Source organism: Anomaloglossus baeobatrachus, chromosome 6 (genome assembly GCF_048569485.1).
Source record: "Anomaloglossus baeobatrachus isolate aAnoBae1 chromosome 6, aAnoBae1.hap1, whole genome shotgun sequence".
NCBI lineage: Eukaryota > Metazoa > Chordata > Amphibia > Anura > Aromobatidae > Anomaloglossus > Anomaloglossus baeobatrachus.
The window spans coordinates 323,398,865-323,405,187 of record NC_134358.1 but is presented as its reverse complement, the minus strand read 5'-3'; the positions used below and the strand labels follow the sequence as shown (position 1 = coordinate 323,405,187).

At 43.0% G+C, this 6,323-nt stretch overlaps 1 long non-coding RNA gene across 1 annotated transcript; it reads right to left on the bottom strand.

Moving 5' to 3' along the window:
* Nucleotides 1–1,106: 1,106 nt before the first annotated feature.
* LOC142244326 (uncharacterized) lies at nucleotides 1,107–3,019 on the bottom strand. Its single transcript, XR_012724509.1, has 3 exons — nucleotides 2,770–3,019; nucleotides 1,337–1,467; nucleotides 1,107–1,191 (listed from the first exon to the last, which is right to left on the bottom strand). It is a non-coding gene; the product is annotated as an uncharacterized LOC142244326 (long non-coding RNA).
* Between the last annotated feature and the right edge of the window lie 3,304 nt (nucleotides 3,020–6,323).

Genomic DNA, 6,323 nt, shown 5'->3' with positions numbered 1-6,323 from the left:
AAATCCATGTTGTCCGATGTAATTTTCGAAGTGAGCTTGATGTTCAGTTGATTACTATTCAAATTCGAGATGAATTCCAGGCAAAGGTCTCTAGGCCCTGTCCACAAAAACAAAATGTCATCGATATATCGAAACCACCCACAGACATAGTCACGACACCACGACGAGGGATACACGCACGTCTCCTCCCACCAACCCAAAAACAGGTTAGCGAAAGAAGGCGCACAGCGCGCCCCCATCGCGGTCCCAGATGTCTGCCTGTAGGTGGTCCGGTCGAAGACAAAGTAATTGTGTCGGAGGATAAAGGCCAGTAAATCCAAAACAAACATACCGTGAGCTGAGATATTGTCCTGGTCATCCTTGAGAAAGGTGGAAACGGCATGTAACCCTTCTTTATGTCCTATGCTCGTGTAGAGAGCCTCGACGTCTAGGGAAACAAGTAAGGTCTGTGGAGGTAATTCAAGACTATCCAAAATTTCCAGCAAGTGCATAGTATCCCGTACATAGGACTTTAAATTGGCCACAAGAGGTTGTAAGTAAAAGTCTATGTAGACACAGGCATGTTCACTTAGACCACCGATCCCTGCCACAATTGGCCTTCCGGGTGGCTTTTGAAAACATTTGTGCACCTTCGGAAGTAGATAAAACGTTGGCGTTACAGGATGAGTATTATATACAAAGTCTCGCTCCCTCTTACCTATAACATTCCGCGACAATGCGTCAGCAAGCAAGGCATCCAATTTCTTCTGGAACACCGAGGTGGGGTCGGAATGTAATACCGCGTAAAGAGATGTGTTAAGAAGCTGTCTTTTGGCTTCCTCCACGTAAAGATCCATAGGCCAAAGGACTATGTTGCCGCCTTTGTCAGCTTCTTTGATGACAAAAGCTGTGTTGTTCTTAAGGGTGACAATAGCATCTCTCTCATCCTGGGTAAGGTTATCATGGGCAGCACCCCTGATCTTAAGTGTAAGTATATCCTGTACCATGGTGTTAAAAAAGACGTTAATAGTTGGGCAAGTCCCAAAAGCCGGTGTTTTTTGAGATGGTCTGTATATGGTAAACGGCTTCCTACCTGAGGAATCCTCAATCTCCTGTAACAGATCAATGAGGTCCTCAAAAGCTCTTTGTTCCATTTCAGGTAAAGATTGTAAGGACGAAGGGTAGAGGTGGTAGTATTTGAACATGAGGCTTCTGCAGAAAAGATAAATATCCTTAATCAGGGTAAATTTATCTAATTTCTGTATTGGTGAGAAGGACAACCCACGTTTCAGGACAGTCTCCTCTGCAGGGGATAAAACATGATCAGACAGGTTGATTATTTGGAGTGTATTCTCACCAACTATCTCCGATTCTTGTTCTTGTAGCGAGTCTGCATGTATACATTCTGTGTCCGATTCCGTGGTATTCTTTTGTTGTTGGTTCCTCTTCCGGCCACCTCTTCTCCCCCTCCTTCTGCTTCGCTTGTGTCTGTAGATAAAAAATCAGTAGACGAGCCTTCGCCCGGATTAATTGAGTGGCTCTGTTTAGACACAGCGAACCGAGATCTTCTATTTCCTTGATGGCTCCACCTATAGGCATGGTTATCCTCAAAGTCTTTCTTGTCGCGAACAAATTTTCTCTTTTTGCCGGCAATAATGTCCTTTTCATACTTATCAATGTTTTCTTTCAATTTGACTAAAAATGGTTGTACCAATGTATTATTATCAAAGATGTTAATTTTGAGCTCAGTTGCCTTAATACTTTCTTTGATCTGTACCAGCAAATTACGATCATGTCCTATCAACAGTTCAAGCAATATGCCAGAGCACTGAATGAGACCCCCTTCCCAAAGACCTCTGAAGTGTTCATCCACCTCCCAGGAGGGAAATATCTGAACCCTCAGTCCACGGGGAATAATCTTCAATTTTAGATACTGTTCCAGGCTCTTGATGTTCCACCATACACGGATATATCTTTTATGTAAATTCAAAAGTTCATCACATATAGCCTTAAAATCACCGTCTGCTGTGTCAGGAACCTGACAATCAAACACCGCTGCCACCTGATTGTTCCAAAACACCTCTCTTGCTTCCAAGTCATAAGCCATAGTAGGGCTCATGTAATCCAAATCAGACAGTTAAATCAGACTATGATAGTGTGCACAAGTCCCTAATGGTGAAAAACCATAAAACAAGGCTCATAGAACAAAATAGGGACGGCACCACCATTAAATATATATATAGGTAATGGAAGTGTGCTTCAACCCATAAATAGAATCTGGAACACAACACATGGGAAAGAGTGAGCACAACTACACCAAACATGTACTGGAAAATCCAGGATAATGGAATCAAGCAAGAGGAGTCCCTTGTTGCATGCAAAAAGTGTGAAAAAGTTTATTAGTAACAGAGAAATATTGTTAAGACCATTTAAAAATGGGAAAGATCAAAAGAATGATCTACCCATGAGCAAATTGGCACATCACCAACCAAAACCTCATGAATTAATATAAAGCATACAAGCTCAAAATAGCAGTACCAAAGGACAGTATACAGCAGTACATAGTCACCAATTGTAGGATTCACATAAATATGGTACAGATCAAAGAGAGCTAATACAATACCAGGTAAGTAAATAGTGAGGGAGGTGGTATGGGTGCGCCTGCCCCACGCGTTACGCCACCATATGTGGCTTCATCAGGGGTAAGTTGAGGAGTGACCAGAGCCTAAATATATATATACAAAAGGACCATTAATAATTACTAACCGGTGGGTTGAATAAACCACTCACCAAGCAGGTGAGGAGGGCAGAATCCTCTGTAATCTCCCTGTAAACTGGAACCAGGCTGTCGGCGTGCGTTCCACAGTGGAATGCAGCACCATGTGATCCGGTCATGTGACCGGAGTGACGTCAAGCCCCGCCCCTCAACTCCTATGGAGTAGGGAAGCAGTTATCAGCGTCATTCAGAGTCTGGTATCACTAAGGATACCACAGATAAGACCCTGAACAGCAGATGTGCACATCTATTGGTTCCATAGTAATGTAATCCTTTTAGTGTAAAACAGGAAACTGGTCACCCCAGTGTGTGCTGAAACAAAAGAACGACTTAATATCATTCATCGAGCATACCAGAAAGCCATCAACACGGACCGCCATACTTTGCTGAAACCTAAGGACCATAAGCCCAAAAATGACTCTCCACGGTTGGTAACCACTTTTAATTGTCAGTGGTCAGATATATATCAGACCCTGAATAAAAATTGGAACATCTTGTTGTCTGATTCCAACCTAAAAAAGTTTATCTCTTCCAGACCACTCCTTACAGCAAGGAGATCAGCAAATCTGAGGGACCACCTTTGTAGGAGCCACTTCACACGACCTACTACCCGTATTGGGAGAGGAACCATTTTGAAGGGATCTTTCCCATGTGGACAGTGCTCTATTTGCCAATTCATGTCTCCTGTATCCAATTTTAGTAACCATCGCACCCAGAGGTCGTACCTATTACGACATTATGTGAACTGTAGGTCCCAGAACGTTGTTTACGCTCTCACCTGCCCTTGCCAACTTATTTACGTCGGACAGACTTCGCAGGAGCTGCGACATCGTATTCAAAAACACTTCTCGGACATTGCGTTGGCTTCTAAACATCTTAAACAGGGACGAACGATCTCTACAGTGGCACAGCACTATCTTAGACACCATGGGAGCAGAATTGGAAATACAACCGTGGTTGGCTTGGATAAAGTTTTGAGCAATATACGAGGTGGTAATCCCACTCCGGCACTCCTGAGAACTGAATCCTGGTGGATTTTCCAGCTTGATACAGTTATGCCCAATGGCATTAATGAGAATCTTTTATTTACTGGGTACTATAAAAAATAGACACTCTTATCCTGCATTTTGATTGGGCCCCCCTTACCTTCCCCTCTTTGTTCCACTATAAACATGAGAATTCCATATAAACTTTCTCAAGGATGCTTTACTGTGTCTGCAATTAACCCATTCTCTGCTCCATTTGTATACCTGTTTGTTTGCTTATTCCTGTTGCTTTGCACCTGTGCATTATATTGTATCTAAATGTGTATTGTCCTTGCAGAGAAAATATTAAGTCGTTCTTTTGTTTCAGCACACACTGGGGTGACCAGTTTCCTGTTTTACACTAAAAGGATTACATTACTATGGAACCAATAGATGTGCACATCTGCTGTTCAGGGTCTTATCTGTGGTATCCTTAGAGATACCAGACTCTGAATGAGGCTGATAACTGCTTCCCTACTCCATAGGAGTTGAGGGGCGGGGCTTGACGTCACTCCGGTCACATGACCGGATCACATGGTGCTGCATTCCACTGTGGAACGCACGCCGACAGCCTGGTTCCAGTTTACAGGGAGATTACAGAGGATTCTGCCCTCCTCACCTGCTTGGTGAGTGGTTTATTCAACCCACCGGTTAGTAATTATTAATGGTCCTTTTGTATATATATATTTAGGCTCTGGTCACTCCTCAACTTACCCCTGATGAAGCCACATATGGTGGCGTAACGCGTGGGGCAGGCGCACCCATACCACCTCCCTCACTATTTACTTACCTGGTATTGTATTAGCTCTCTTTGATCTGTACCATATTTATGTGAATCCTACAATTGGTGACTATGTACTGCTGTATACTGTCCTTTGGTACTGCTATTTTGAGCTTGTATGCTTTATATTAATTCATGAGGTTTTGGTTGGTGATGTGCCAATTTGCTCATGGGTAGATCATTCTTTTGATCTTTCCCATTTTTAAATGGTCTTAACAATATTTTTCTGTTACTAATAAACTTTTTCACACTTTTTGCATGCAACAAGGGACTCCTCTTGCTTGATTCCATTATCCTGGATTTTCCAGTACATGTTTGGTGTAGTTGTGCTCACTCTTTCCCATGTGTTGTGTTCCAGATTCTATTTATGGGTTGAAGCACACTTCCATTACCTATATATATTTAATGGTGGTGCCGTCCCTATTTTGTTCTAAGTACCTTCGTCAGGGGGCGTGACCGGAAAGGGAAAGGGGGTGCCGTTACAAGGCCTCAATCCCCAGCTGATTGGGCAGACGTAGTAACGCATCCGAAGCCGGCCGGGCGGAAGTCCCGCCTCACGGATACGTCATGGCCACAGAGGATGCCGGGTAAGGAAACCAGTGTCCCCGTAACCATGGAGACGCGCCCGAGAGACATGGAAATCCAAGGGCGGCGACACATACGTAGACCACACAACCAGGTGGGGAAAGACATTAAATATACTAAATAGAATACAAGGAGTGGTACACACTCTTAAACAGATAATATTAGTAAATCTCATATAAGAGGTTCCTTATATTAACCGGCGTGTAACCCCACAGGGGGCAGCGAATACAACAAATAGAGCACTGACGATCCATGTTACTATAAGGAAGTCATAGCATAATGTAGTGCTACCACCTAAAAGGAGGGGGAGCAATACACAAAAAGAGTCAATCAGAACTACATGTACGTTACTATGACATCAAAACAATATACAGGAAATCATGCTCAAAAAACTCCATAACACCATATGAATAATAACATACAATGCCCATAATTAAGCATATACTACAGCACAAGGCCAGAAGTGTCAATCCTATACGGTGTAATATGGAAAACATACAGTAGCAATTATTCATCAAAAACAATCCCATTTTCTTGATCTTGTAGTTCAAAGACATCAATTCTAGTTCGCTGTCACATATGGGGGAACAGTCGGCACATATCGAGCCACTCCAAGAAAAAATGCATCACAGTGAAAAGGCCTAAAATAAAAAATTAAAAACAATTAAAATCAGAGAACCACCCTATATTAGAGAAATGACGTGAAGCTCATGTTTTCATTTAGCCCTTGGGGCTGTACTGTCCGCAGACGTCAAATCCATTGTGTCTCCAATCGTGCTAACCGCTGACTAATAAAGCCGCCACGAATATCCACGTCTAACGTGTCAATTCCACAGACCAAAAACTTAGCTGAATCACATTCGTGAAACAGTTTAAAGTGCCGTGGAATGGTCTTAAGAGTTGACACGTCGACGTGGTCTCGTGCGGCTTCAATCCCCAAAATGTGTTCACGGACCCGAACCTTAAGTTGACGGGTCGTGAGCCCGATATAAATCTTGGGGCAAGGGCAGATTCCATAGTATATCACGGACTTCGACTCACAGGTGATCCTCTTAATGATCTTGAAATTCTTGGTAGAAGAGGAATCACAGAAGTTATCAGTCCACGATATATTAGGACATGCGACACATTTTCCACATGGAAAACAGCCGCCCCTAGCAGTAGGTACATTGGGAAA